This window comes from Pelodiscus sinensis, chromosome 16 (genome assembly GCF_052426305.1).
Source record: "Pelodiscus sinensis isolate ZL-2025 chromosome 16, ASM5242630v1, whole genome shotgun sequence".
Taxonomy (NCBI): Eukaryota; Metazoa; Chordata; order Testudines; family Trionychidae; genus Pelodiscus; species Pelodiscus sinensis.
Window position 1 is genome coordinate 4174121 of NC_143067.1, and position 14995 is coordinate 4189115.

General features: G+C 49.6%; 1 protein-coding gene across 3 annotated transcripts in view; it reads right to left on the reverse strand.

Annotated features, from left to right (window-relative positions):
* SGCD (sarcoglycan delta) overlaps positions 1–8228 on the reverse strand; it is a 555052-nt gene extending 546824 nt beyond the window's left edge. For 2 of the 3 annotated variants that reach the window (XM_075900616.2, XM_075900619.2), the window contains exon 1: positions 8167–8228. The gene's annotated coding sequence lies outside the window, so the exon portion shown is untranslated. Of the gene's footprint in view, positions 1–67; positions 302–8166 lie in introns of those variants that run through there. The other variant, XM_075900617.2, reaches the window with a different exon arrangement.
* Positions 8229–14995: the final 6767 nt, after the last annotated feature.

The window sequence follows — 14995 nt, forward strand, 5'->3', positions numbered from 1 at the left end:
CCCCCCCGCGCCCCGGCTGCAGCCGCCCCCCCGCCCCCGGGCAGGCGCTGCCCGCCGCGGTACTCACCCGGGACCCGGCTCCGCTCGGCGGGCAGCGGGGCTCACCGGCTCCCAGCGGGTCCCATGGGGCGGGCGCCGGGTCCCGGGGGCGCCTACGCGCCGCGCCGCGGCATCCCGCCCGCTGCACCGCGGGGAGAGGCCGGGGGGCTCCCGCTCTGCCCGGCGCTGCGCCCCCTCCGCCTGCCAGGGTCCCCCCGCCGGCCGGCCGGCGCTCGCGGCTCGCTCCCGGGCTGGCTGCGCGGCCGCTCGCCGGGGGAGCGCGGGGCTGGCGGCGAGCAGCAGCGGCGCCCACGTGCCGGCTCCTCCTGCCGCCTGGGCGCGCGCGAGCCAGCGGGGCCGGGCTTGCAGGGCGCCCGGGTTGCAAAGGAGCGTGGCCGGCGGAGGGTGGAGCTGGCGCCGCTTCCCCTCCGCCCCTTCCCCCCTGCAGGAGCAGAGCAGCTGCGGCGGCCTGGCTGGAGCCCCGCATCTCTCAGCCCTGCCTCGGAAGATTTGGCGGGGGAGATGCCTGGAACCAGCGAGGCTCTGGCCGGGAAGGAGCCTGGAAAGAAGTGGAGGGAGGCCGGTTCTCCCTGGCCGAGGTGCTGCTGGGAACCCCCCGGGAGTGGGGTGTCCCAGGCCTCCCCGTCCCTCTGAGAAAGCCTCAGGGGGTAGCCCTGTGAGTCTGTGATTTTAGAGACAACCAGTAGTCCTGTGGCACCAAAATGATATTGTTGGTAGACTCTAAGGTGCCCCAGGCTGACTCCTTCCTCTTAGTCAGAGGCCACAAGGCAAATTATGCTCCTGTGGAGGCTGGGGCCCTCACTAAGCTCCCTGTACACCAGTGTGGTGTTGGGCAAATGACCTAATCCATCCTGTTCCTCTGCTCTCTTCCTGAAAAAGGGCCTGAAGTGTTGGGAGGATAACATCTATTAGCAATGAAGAGGCTCTCAACTGCTACAGTGCCAGCTGTATAAGTATGTGGATAAATAGCAAAGCTGCCAATGATGGACTTTAAAGATTTAATATATTAGGGGAATGGAATGGGTAGAAACATTGGTTTCCACCTACACAAACGGTCTGCAATTTTCCACAAGGTGCACAAATCTTGGTTTCCACCAGCTAAAAGTTAGTGCATTTCCTAAGGCAAAAGAAAGTGTGTTGCTAAAGATCAGAGCTAAACATTTAAATACTGTGCAAAACACACAAGAAGTATTGTATTTGCCCGGAGATTTTAATCTTAAATCTACAAAGTGTAAACTCTCCTTTTTATCTCTTTTGCCTTTCAGAGAAATATTAACTCTAAAGCCTAGACCCCAATACAATCCAGGTGTGCTCATTCCAATGTCTGTTTTGGCTCACCCAGAACTGTGAGTAAGTACCCCAGCCACTTAAGAACGGCCATACTGGGTCAGACCAAAGGTCTGTCTAGTCCAGTGTCCTGGCTTCCAACTGTGGCCAATGGCAGGTGCCTCAGAGGGAATTAACAGAACAGGGAATCATCAAGTGATCCATCCATCTGTTGCCCATTCCCAGCCCCTGACAGAGCCTAGGGTCATCATTCCTATCCATCCTGACTAACAGCCATCGATGGACCAATCCTCCATGAATTTGTCTAGCTTTTTTTTTTAACCCCGATATAGTCTTGGCCTTCCTAACATCCTCTAGCAAGGAGTTCCACAGGTTGACTGTGCATTATGTGAAGAAATACTACCTGTTGCTATTAAACAGAGAAAATGTAAGAAAAAAAATGATCAGCCAAAGACATGACACTTTCTAGATTATCTTTATGCTTCCCCATACCATTCCTCCTATCCCTCCAAAAAATGGGAAGGGTTTGTTTGTTTGTTTGTTTTAAGGAGCCTTAGTTGAACAGTTTGCAACAAAAAAAGGATGCACAAATAAAAGGTATTCACTCCTCCATTTATCCCAGAAAACAGCTGCCATTATTACTGGGAAACAGAGACATCCATCTGGGGCACAGAAATTGCACCTTACAAATGCAGATCAGGAATTCTTAGCAAAGCTTTGTTTTTTATTTTGCTGATTATTCCTTGTACACCCATCATTCCGGTTGGCATCAATGATTTTTGCAAGAAATGTAGGCTAAGGTCCTTGACTATGAATTCATGCATGAATCCCGTGTCCTACTCCTCATGCTAGGTTAACCAGAAGTTTGCTCAACTTCGTGGTAGTGTCACATACAGCTTTGCCATGCAGAAATTTCTGAGCAGTCTGCCATTTTCATAAATATTTGCTGAATTCTCCCTCCCCCATAAGAGCAAAAATACCCCCAAAAAGCATTTCTACACAACACTAAAAGACCAATATTTCTGCAGCCATCATTTTACAAACTTTCATGAAATTATGCCAGCAAAGAATTTAATCCGAGAGCTTTTAGATGTCTCTCGTAATTGCATTTGAGGTCTTCCCTCCTGGAAATTCATAACAAGTTGTTCTCCCTGCCTCTTGATGACCATGCCACTAAACTCCAGATTTATCAGGTTGGTTGGTTTGAGGGTTTTTTAATTCAGATTAGTTATTGGGAAATGCAATTGCTTCATGGAATGAGAACAAATATATGTCAATCTCGAGTGATGAAAAATCCTGACCCTCTGAACGTGTTTTGTTAAAAACCTGTGTTAAATTACACCAATTTTTCCAATGAGAAATAAAGGGGGAAATGAATGAACCTAACAGGCAGGCTAAAATACAAATAACAGGCATTACCCAAATCCAGCAATCTTATCCCCCAAATGAAATACAAATCTATGGGGTGCTGTGGGACATAATCTCCATCCCAAAAGCTGTATGAGCTACGGTCACATTTTAGGTGGGCCATCTAGCCCCACAAATGCCATGCAGCCATAGCAAACATTGATTAAAGTTCCTGGATCAGTGACAGCAGCTGGTGCTACCAAAGGCAGGTGAGTCAATGTCCTAGTTAACACAAACTGCTGTACTGGGATTTCCTACGGAATGTTTAATTGTCCTGCCTTTTGCTTCTGCAACCAGCTGCCCATAGACAAGCTTTGGTGCAGAAGCGGAGGAAACATTGGGGCATTGCTTTCCAAATGAACAAAGAGTTGCTGACTTTGCAGATAAGAACAAACCTCCATCTTTCCCCAGCCTTTGGAAGTGAACATTGGAGAAAAACTTCCCATATTGCTATTTCAAACCCCCAGCAATCCAAACACACAGAAAGCATGACGGAGGACCACATAAAGCCTGGGATTGGAGGAAAAAATGAGATGTTAAAAATAATACATATGGGGGCTCTTTTTATTTACCTTCTGATTTTTGAGCCTTTAGGGACCACGTTTTCAATTTTTGCACCACAACCACAATGGCCACCCATTTAGGGAGGGGTTTCGATGAAAGCTGAGCTCAGGTCACTCTGTGACTCCAAGAGGGAAAGCCAAAGAAAAGTTACCAATGTTATGGGAGGAGGAGAGAAAAACCACAAAAGCTGGCCACACTGCAACCCAGCTTCTGGAAAGAAAAGTGAGAGACTGAAATAACAAAGCCTAAAATCAGAACCCAGGTACTGTACAGAGACTGAGGACAAGTCTACACTACCACAGAAAGTCCCCAGGGGAACGGCAGAGCATGGACACACAGCCTGGAGCAGTGTTTCCCAATTTTATTTGGCCACGGAACCCCCGCTGCGTTTCATCGAGCAAAAAAAAAATAAAAATAAAAATGGGGCTCTGTCTCTTTAAGAGGGGGCAGGGGAGTGGCGGCTCTTTGTGGAACTCTTGCTTTCACTTTGTGGAACCCCAGGGTTTCGCGGCGCACCAGTTGGGAAACACTGGCCTGGAGGCTTTCCTCACTGCCCCCGTTGGTCAAATTGCGGTCATTGGGGGGGCGGTGCTCCCCGTCCCTCTCATGCTGAGATCCCGTATCCCCATCCCCCTCACACACACCAACACCCCAGCCAGCTCCTGCACCCTCCCTCCTGATGCAGCTGTACCATTGCAGCGCACCTGGTGAAGACATACCATGTTGGCAGGAGAGCGCTCTGCCATCGACGTAAGGGGCCACACGCAGTTCATCAGGGTAGACTCCTGGCAGGCTGCCAGACGGTTTGTTTATCTGAGCGCCCGCCGGCATGGAGCCCTGCACCTCCTAGTGGCTGTGGGTTGCCATTCCCAGCCCCTGGGAGCTGCGAGCGGCCATGCCTCCAGGTGCTCAGGTGAACACACAGGCTGGCGGCCCTGAGGAACCAAGTGCGGCTGGGTGCCGGAGGTTCCCTATCCCTGGCTTAGGTCAATGGAACATATGTCACTTGGGGGGGTCTTTTTCATGCTCCTGAGCAATGTGACTTTCATTGACGTAAGCTGACTGACTGTCAGCCAAAAAGGTGCACTACTTCAAGAAGCTAAAGTGGGAAGTCCTCCCCGCCCATTCACTGTGTACGGATTTGGCTCTGACCCTTCTTGCTGTCATGATCAGCAAACGAAGGAAGAAAAACTCCTCATTCCAAACAGCTTCAGCGTCTCATGTCCGTCAGTGGCTGGCGCCGTTCTAGGCCGTTATGCCCCCCACAATATGGTCAAGAACATCACTCTCCCCCTCTTTGGTTAGGTCATCTCAGACCAATATCGCTCGCTTTCAATGGTTATTCAGGCATCTCTGAGATAGTATTGATCCACGCGCTCAAGTGGAATTGATTATTCAGTGTGCCACCATTAAAATACCCTCTCGTTACTTAAGCCTTACTTCCACATACTGGAATGCTAGTTTGTCGCCGGCTTGTATTCAGAAATGGCAAGATTAAATCAGTGCTAAACACGAATGGGTCTGGCCTCTTGGAAGTGCGATGAATTAGATTTGGGGATCTCGCACAAAACCACAAGGGTATGCATCTGAGAGTGTAGGCAGCAATTTGCTCCCGCAAAGAGGGAAGAAAAAAGAATTAAATTGTCTTCTGTCATTTCCAGCTTGCACAGTGGAGGAAGAGACATGCACATCAGCTGTGGCCATTTGGATTAAGCGGTGTGGTTTTTTGGGGCGGAATGTAACTATTACACAGCAGAAGTTGTACATTGTCAGCTCAGGTTTCCCTTTGTTTTGCATCAGCCCCCTGGCACCTAACAGAACAGCATTAGCTTGTTCTTCTCTTTTGGACTTCTACGGATACAGTCACCCCTTCAATTACCTTTCTTTTTCAGATCTGCGGTGTTTAAGGTCAGATGGAGAAGAGAGAATCCAGATTTCAATTTCCACACCCCTGTATTTACACCCTACATACTACTGAAATCATCTTTGCCGTAATTTGCTGGTCAGCAGTGTCCCGATAAAACATGTATGGCAACATTATATGGGAAGGGATCGTTTTCCCTGTGTGATGTTAATTATCACATGTTCTACAGCCCTGCCCGGGCAGAAGCCAGGCCTGTCCTAGACGAAGGAAGGAAGATGTGCTTGCCTTAGTTTGCATGTAGGCAGTAAAGAGACTCATCAAGCATGAAGAGAAAATAAAGGAAGTTCAAACAGGTGGAAAAACCCAGCCGGGCATATCCTTCCACAGTGACTCTTTTTGCCAAGTCTCAGCTGGACTGTTTTCCCCAACAGTGGACTGAAGCTATAGGAAGGAAGGATGAACGCTGCCAGCCACCCCTATTTTGTCCCCCTCTTTCTCAGCATCTGAGAGGACAAGAGCAAACCACTGTTAGATGCTAGACGAGGGATCCTGACCTGAAGAATTTGGTCAGTGATTTGCTGGAGTGTGTGGTGAGAAAGTCTATTTTGCAACTAAGTTAGTTTCTTAAATAGATAGTGGTAAGCATTGTATCTGTATTTTTCTTGTGCCCATGTCTGACCCTTACGGGTCATTACTCACCCAAAATCTCTGTAGTTAAAGTAGTTTTACTGATTCACTGTGTTTAAGTTGAAGTGTTTGGGTAACTACTCAAGGTAATAAGCTGTCATATTATTCCATTACAGGAATAGTGGTACAATGTGGGTGACCCTATAATTTATCATCGGTTAAAGAATTAACCAATCCCTTTGTCACTGGGAAGGACTTATTTCCAATACAAATCTGGAAATCACAATTTTTCATCTTCAATCTCTACTTCTCGTGTAATTCCAGCTCCCCCTTCCCTTGCATTTAAGGGCCTGGAGAGTTTCTACTCTAGAACGTTTGTATTATGAGAGTGCCTAGAGGTCCTCACCAGGGAAGGGGCCCTGTTGTGTGGGGCACAGATGCAGTAAAAAACAGCTCCTGCCCCTAAGAGCTTACAATCTGAACAGAAAGGCTATATTCACGGAATATTGTCCCCATTATACAGACAGGAAATGGAAGTATAGGGAGATGAAGTGACTTGCCCAAGGTTATACAAGGAGTTAGTGGCAGGATCCCAGCTCTGTGCTATAAGTGGCTACCAGTCCATCCTTTCTACAAAACTACCGTTGCTTGAGTAACAGGGGGTATATGACAGCACACACTAGGAACATTTCCTCCCCTGGTCCCCTTTTCCTCTCAGGACAAAGTAAGTTACCACAGCCCTTGAAAGGATGCCTTTTATTTCTCTGCTCTGGCAAGTGGGATGTAGGAGGGGCCAAGACCAAAGCTCCACCCACTCCTCATTCTTCTCCGCTCCTCCCCATCCACTTGCTCACAGGAGGGCATCTCCCCGCTGTACCCAACCTGGAGCCAAGCCAGCCAGGAAAGGGGGAAAGAGGAGGAGCCTTACTCCCCTGCTCAGTCCAGACAGAAAAATGCACAATTTAACCCTGTGTTAGCTGGGTTTCAGCCCTAGTCCCCTTCGCGTCGACGACAGCTTTGCCACCCACTTCAGCAGGAGCAGAGGCCGGCTTTTGCTGCGTCAAAGCAAGGGCACAGGTCCACCAAGCCATGTGATTCTTTCTGTTTCCATGGTTTGCCGTTTCTCTCAGCCTTCCTTTCTGCTAGACTTCGCTGCCCTTATGTTTGGTTGTTTTTTGTCTGGGAAGAACATGTGTACGCACCAGACACACACATGCACCAACACACACACACACACACTCAGCTACCTTTCTATAACAGCATGCTTTCCATGCTATGTCCCGCTCTCTCTATGGTTGTTAAGGCATAGACACTGGCGTTGAGAAGGAAGAGCGAATATGCACGGAGTATATCTGAAACGTGTAAGCCACGGAGTTTAAGGAAGAACAAGGAAGCAGAAGCCAGGGGCGCCGACAGCCTCCGCGGGCCCCTGGGCAAGGTGCAGGGGAGGGTCAGCTCTGCACTCCCAGAAGAGGCGGGGCCTTGGGAGGAAGGGGCGGAGCCAGAGGCAACCAGCTCTCAGCGCTGTCCAGTCCACAGCGGGCTCCCTCCTCCAGCTCGCAGCATGGCGCTCCGGTGACACTTTGGAGCCCCAGGGCCCTCTGAATCACCAGGCCCCAGGACAACTACCCCCTTCCTCCCATTCCCCGTTGACGGGCCTGCCACCTGCTCGCCTGGTCTGACCTCCTGTATATCACAGGCTACCAGCATCCCCACTCCGAACCCAAACAACCAGCATTAGACCAACGAAGGAACGGCCACAAAAGACTGAACTCTTATGTGTCACAGGGAGAGAAAAGGAGAGGCCAAGGGCTCTGACACTTGAGGCCTCCACGCTGCCAGGGAAATGAGGAAGTGAGATATATACAGAGAATCCTGGCAAGTGACCTACACCCCATACTGCAGAGGAAGGCGAGTCTCAGACATACAAAAATGTCAGGTCTTCGACAGTCCACTACTACAACAGGTTTCCAGAAACATTGTTTGCGGCCCCTGTATCATGGGGAGTGTAAGTGCAAGAGATTTCTTGTCTCTCAGACACGGCAGATTTGCATTTTTTTGGCTGCCTGTGTATCTTTCCAATGCTCCTGAGACAAGTCAAAACAGGGGCCTGTTTCTACCAGAGGCGCAAAGTTCTTTCGTGCCTCTGTTTAGGCAGCAATTGCCCCAGCACGACATTGATTTCCATTAACTGATCCTCCCACATACCGGTGTCATGAAGACAGACTTCCAAACTCAGTCGCTTGTACTTCCAAACTCAGTCGTGTTCCAGTTCACATTTGCCCCCCAGTGTCCGAGGCAAACTTCACACGTCTTTCAAAGAAATCAGATTGAATAAAATCATCTCTGTTTCTTACCTTGCGAAGCCAACTTCCTCTAAACCCCTGAACTACTTCTACGCTGCTGGAAGTCAGCAAACTATTTTTAGCTGGCTTCGGGGATGCCATATATGGTGAGCAGCCCCCTCCCTGCTATTACTAGGCTGCCTAACGGAACAGAAGGACACCTGCTGGTTGTGAGTCATGTTTTGTGTGCGGCAAGAAGTGTGTATATATAGGTCCAAGGCATGGTTATAAAAAAAACCCCAACAAACGGAATGACAGCTGCTTATTTTACTCCGTTTTCTCCATATTGGTTGGATCTTCCTCGAATGTGACAATTTTCTAATAAAAAGTGAATAGGTCTATGCAAAAAAAGGGGGAGAAAGCCTGATTATATGTAAACAAACATATACAGTAAAAAGACATTCCCCTGTAAGCCTTATTCCAGGTACTAGGTACACTTGGTACTGATGGGCTGCGTTCCCTGGGCATACTAGGAATAGCCACTATCTGCAGATTATAAGGAAACTAGAGGATTTATTCGGCGTCATTCGGGTCCTTAACTCAAATAGAGTTTGTTTGTTTTTTCATTTAAATTGTTGCTCTGGGGTGGGGCAGGAGACAAGAGTCCAGTTTGCAAGCTGCCCTGGGGAGAGAGGACAGGCCCTTCTCACCACAGCAGGTTGGGGTCAGGTGAGAAGCACCTCTCTATGGCTGCTGCTGCAGCGGGAACAGCTGGGGGAGGGGTGCATGTCCCCTGTCTGGGGGACAGACAGACACACAAACAGACAAACTCTCTGAAGTATGTAGTAGAAAGCTGACTCTTTCTCCACTCCTGCCCCCTGCTGGCTCAGTGCAGTTATAGCTGCCCCAGTCCTCATCTCTGGCCCCTTGCAGCCCCCTGTGGTCATTCTACAGTATAACTGTCCCTCCTACCAGACCCCTCCCTTTCCATTTTATGAGAAACAATTCCATTCCAGGCACATCCCATTCTCCTGGAACAACCAAACCCTGACCGTGCTTTACGTTATAAGAGGAAGCTGCCTGCCAAACGTGGTGGTCCTTGCTCTTATCATGTAGGAGGAGCTCTTGAACAAATGAAGTCACAGACAGGCGCACATTTCTAAAATGTATAGGAAGAAAGTAATTAACGCGAAAGACAATGTTAGCCGGAAAGTTCTTATTTACACCCCACACAACGCTATGAATTTCAGAGTTAAAGGCTCTACTGTCAAACTGGACTATAGCTCACGCTATATATAGTAGCCTCTTACTTTCAGGACCAACCTTAGAGCCAAGCAATACATTTGAGTGCTTGGATCACTGAACAGACCTGATTCCAATCCTAAGGCTAGATCTACACAATAGGCTTTTGTTTTTTTAAAAAACTATGCAAATTGTTCTCCGCAATTTGGATAGCTTTTTCCAATGGCTTTTCCGGAAGAGGCTTTTCTGCCATTTGGCCCCATCTAGGAATACAGGGCTCCCCGAAAGAGCGTGTTTGCTCTTCCGCAAGAAAAAGCGGAAGAGCAAACGCGTACCTTGGATGCAGCAGTGTAGACGGCAGAGTACCCCACAGCGTAGACATACCCTAAAAGTGGAAAAGTTCAACCAAATTCAACCAGAAATGTGAATCCTCTTGTAGGCTCCCCAAACCGTCCCCTAGAAGTTAACAGAGACTCCTATCTCTGCAGAAACCTATTGAATGGTTCAAACACACCTGTCGAAGGAGGGGTGTTTCCCGTAACGTTCCAGAGGTTTTCAGTGATGTTTCTGTAGACCCCTTTTCACACCTACAGGACCATGCCCTCAAGGACGATCCCTCTCCAGCTCTGGAACCAAGTAAGAGAGGGAAGGACAAACGGGTGCCTCTTCATAGCAGGGGGGCAGCAGCTAAAGGAGAGGACACCTGACCTCCCCTTGTGACCCCCCCCCCCCCCCGCTTGTCTCCTTCCCACTACTATGTTATCTGGCTCTGTCCTCCTGCAGCGCTGGCCCCCCCCAGCATGTTCAGCTTCCCTCCCCTGGACCACTCCTGGACACTGCCTGGCGCAGCACAACAGCTGCTTAGAAGAGAGCCAGGCTGTGCCAGCGGTGAGCTGCCTCCTCTCGGGATACCTTCCAGGACAGCGACCCGTCCCCGCCCCAGTTGGACTTCCCATCCCCGCCCCTGCTGAGCCTCAGCAGCTCGCTCCCTGCCCAGACTCAGCATTTGGGGACAGGAGTCGACTCTGAGAATGCTAGGGAGGTGGCGGGGGCGGGGGGGAGAAAGGTGGCTGCGTCGTGAGAATAGGGCAGCCGGGCACTCTGCCACTCAGCTGGGATGTGCCTGGAACCTGGACGAGGCTCTGGCCCTACATCTTCTCTACCAACTCCGGCCCTGCCTCTCCCTGCCTGGGCACTGCCGGAGGGGCACTCAGCCCTTCATCCACCTCCTCTGGGCTGCCTGTCTGTCAGACCGGACACATCCTAATTCCCCATCCATGAGTGGCAGGGCTGGACCAGGGGGTACCTCCTTCCCTCATTCCTCCCGCATTGCCGCCCATTCCTGCATAAGACCACGTACATGTCTTCATTTACATGTCTGAGGATGCTACAAAGTGTGCCCCTCCTCCATAGGTTCCAGCCAACCTTGACATAACTTAGATTGCCTTTTTTTGTTCTCAAGGGCAGTTGTTTTTCCCGCCAGATCTGCTCTAGAGATTCTTCTGGAGAAGTTCTCTGGCCTATTTTGTGCAGGCTGTCAGACTAGATGGTCACCACGATGCCTTCTGGTCTCGGAATCTATTCATCTAGAAACGCATCCCCTGTGCCCACCACAACCCCCCTTCCCATCCTGACAGTGGCAGCCCCTCGTTTTGAATGCATGGGACAAACGAAAAACACCACCGCGTCCCTCGAATGGCATGAGCTGAGCCATTACGGCCCAAGGAGAGTAGGCGAACTCCAGAGCACTGACTGTCATTGACACCCACAGAGCTTCAACTTAAGTTGATCCCATTTGTGGCGTGGTCTTCGGCTGGCCCAAGCTGTGGCCTGTTTTCAGCAGAGGCAGCATCTCCAGCAAATAGGGTGCCAAAGCCTTTGGGGTTCAATTGATAAGCCTACCTGGGTAACCCACCCACAGAGCCCTGCGCGGATACAAAATCTGTATCTGCATCCATACCCGCAAAAATGAGCCCTGGATAGATGTATCCACAACCATGTATGCAGATACCTGTGGATATAAAGCGGATATCTGCAAATTTGCAGGGTTCTGGAGACAAAATTTGTATCTGCATCTGCAAAAATGAGCTGTGGTTATCCACATCTGCATCCACGGATGCGGGTACCTGTGGCTATAAAGCAGGATGCCATGGAGTTGCGGGGTTCTATGTACCCATAGCATATGGCACTCTGTTCCCCTCCAGTGACTGGGAGGTTTATGAATCATCTACAACTTCTGAGCTAATGGGGCTGCTTCTTTTCAGCTCACGCAGTGGAGTCCCCTGCTGTTCGATTCAGCTGTCTGGGGTTCCGTCTCCACCCACCCACACAGCAGCACCGGACTGATCTCAAACTCCACCGGCACCGACACAGAGCACAGAGAGTTACGGAAAGAGCGTGAGAGGCAATTCGAAATTTCCACGCTTCCGTTCAGGCCCTCAGCACTCCATTGTCATTAGTGAAGATGACAGCGCTCTGAGAAAAAAAAATAGCGCGTCTGCCTCGAATCCCAATGAACGCAGAACCGTTTGTCGTAATTCTAGATGGATTCAGTATATGGCGCATATATTTCCAAAGAATGTTTTGTATTTACAGCATGTCTGTGTAGTTATACTGCTGCAATATAATTGTTTTCCTGCTGAGAATTATAGCAGGGAAGTTACTCTGGGTACCATTACAGCTAATTATAGTCTTGCTTTGGAATTTAAGGGCTCTCCTCCACGGCTTCCTCCTCCCCCATTTATACAAAGGATTTGAAGTGCATTTTGACTGCCACCCCTAATTGCTATGATTGAGCTCTGCGAAGGCCACCGCGAGACGTGTGACATTTGAATGGGTTTGTGGGTAAATTGCCAGCAAAGGGCCCGAGCTGATCAGAATGCTGACTCCTAGTGAGATGGGAAGTGGGAAAATAATGACTCTAACGACACGGACTTGATAGAAAGCACTGGCAAGGGATGTGCTTGTGGAGGATTAGTTGGAGAGGACATGTAATGTAGGGTTTATCTGCGGGCTGTGCTATGCAGTGAGCGGGAGCTCCCAAAGGAAACAGACAGAGGCTGGAAACGCAGTGTAGTAGAGAAATCCTATTTTAGGTGATGTCTACATGGGTATGTCTACACTAGCTCGCTAGTTCGAGCTAGGTAGGCAAATAAGGGCAACCAGAGTTGCAAATGAAGCCTGGGATTTAAATATCCTGGGCTTCATTTGCATCTTCCCGGACGCCGCCATTTTTAAATCCCCCTTAGTCCGAACTCCGTGCCCGCGGTTCCACGAAGAGTAACAGTAGTTCAAATTAGAGATCCTAATTCGAACTACCTACTCCGTGTCGCGTGTAGCCGCGGGCACGGAGTTCGGACTAAGGGGGATTTAAAAATGGCGGCACCCGGGAAGATGCAAATGAAGCCCAGGATATTTAAATCCCAGGCTTCATTTGCAACTCCAGTTACCCTCATTTTCCTACCTAGCTTTAACTACCGAGCTAGTGTAGACATACCCCATGAGAATAAAAAATAATAATTTAGTAGCTTAGGTATTAAATGTATTGACCATGTGCAGGGAGGCAAAGGCCCAGCAGAGGGAGACAAGCCCCAGCCCCGCCCCGCCCAATGCCCTGCACCTGCAGCAAAGTTCCCTCCCCCCTGCCCATGCAGCCAAGCCCCGCCCAACTCCACCTGATTCTTCCTGGCCACAATGGGGGGGCTGAGGCTGCCACGCCGCATCCCCAGCTTGCCCCGCCCCCAAGCCTTCCCCAGTGGACAGGCTGCCACAGCCCCGCCCCCAGCCTACCCCAGCAGCTGGAGAGCTGGGCTGTCATGCTGCAGCCCCAGCCTTCCCGGGTGGCCAGAGTGTAGGCAGTTTTGGGAAGGCAGCGCCTTCCCTTGCCTGCATGACCTACCGCCCGTGGCATTAATGTATTTGATGATTATGGTTCGCTGGACACTGCCAACCCTGTTTTGTGTGGGTGAATGAGGAATGGGTGTTCCGAGATAAGGCCATCACCAGACCAGATGTTCTAGGGCGAAGCGGAGGACAAGACATAAAGGCTCCGGGAGATTGGTGTATACCCCTGCTGAGATGTGGAGGAAGGGCAGATTGATGACTCTAAACGATAAGGCAAACACCTATCCATCGGGACAAGAGAGCCGTGACACAAGAACAACGTAAGACAACAAGCGCTCACCAAAGGGGACTGATTACAGCATGACGGTGTGAAATCTACTGATCCCAGTGAAGAAAAACTGCTCTTAAAAATGGGCTGCTTTGCCATGATTTTTGGGCAAAATCCTGGCGCATCAGTCCAGACCGACAGAGTCCTGCTCTTCCCGATGCATGATTAATCTGGTTGGCCACCAGAGGGATCCGGACCCTAGACTAGTAACTATAACATCGAATGACCCATGTGTGTGTGTGTGTGTGTGTGTGTGTGTGTGTGTGTGAGAGAGAGAGAGAGAGAGAATGTGTGTGTGTGTGTGTGTGTGTGTGTGTGTGTGTGTGTGTGTGTGTGTGTGTGAGAGAGAGAGAGAGAGAGAATGTGTGTGTGTGTGTGTGTGTGTGTGTGTGTGTGTGTGTGTGTGTGTGAGAGAGAGAGAGAGAATGTGTGTGTGTGTGTGTGTGTGTGTGAGAAAGAGAGAGAGAGAATATGTGTATTATGTGAGCATATGCTGGCTGCTTTACTGGTGTATTCTTATTAAACATGGTGTACTGCCTTTTCCCCTACAAAGATCCTGTTTGCTTCTCATCAGCATATGCCTTGAACAGGAGAAGTGCTGACCAGCACCCGGTGACTCAGGGGATAACTCAGATACCTAGCAAAAATGTCGGGCGGGGGCAGGAAGAACCAATCGAGATAGAAGGATGAAATTTGAATTGGATGTAGGTTCCCTGCCTGCTTTCTTTGTGTGAGAGAGTTAAACCAGGAGTTGAGAGACAGAATGATTTAAACCCAGGCAGGACTACCATGCTTCCATGGAATTTAGGGCATGGAAGTGGACTGAACAAAGAGAAAATTAGAAGGAAGTAAATGGAAAAGTGAATTCAGCCGCGTTCAAGGTTATTTTTCTGTATTTTGTGGTTTGGTTTGAGCTGCTCTGTGTGATTTTACACCGCCCCTCCCCCTTTACCATCTAAGCATCGTGCCCGAGATAGCCTCTGTTTTTTCATTTGTTTTCCGTAGTTGCTCTGTAACATCTAGCAACCAAGTATGCTTTTGCAAAATTTCATTTTGTGCACGGAGGAAGAGGGAGGATTTGTGCGATTCTTGCTGTTCTCTGCGGGGGCATACTCAAGGATGGATGGTTTTGTGATTAGAACACCGACCGGTTAGCTGAGAGAGCTGGTTCTACTCCTACCTCTACTCAGGCTGCTTGGAAACCCTGGACAAGAAAAATAAAAACTCGGTTCCCCGCCTATAAAACTGAAATAATTCTTCCCTGTCTCCAAGATGCATTGTGAGGGGCTCTGATACCACTGTGATACGCATGACCGAAAACCTATAAATAAATGAATCCCCAGGGAAGAGATGCATACGATTTAGGAAACAGTAATGTAGTCTTCTAGGTCAAGTCATGAGTCTAACACTAACTGTTGATCAATTAGTAATTGAGCAGTAGTTTGGAACTTCATTTCTGTAGTCAAGTCGCTTTGGCATCAGGAAATA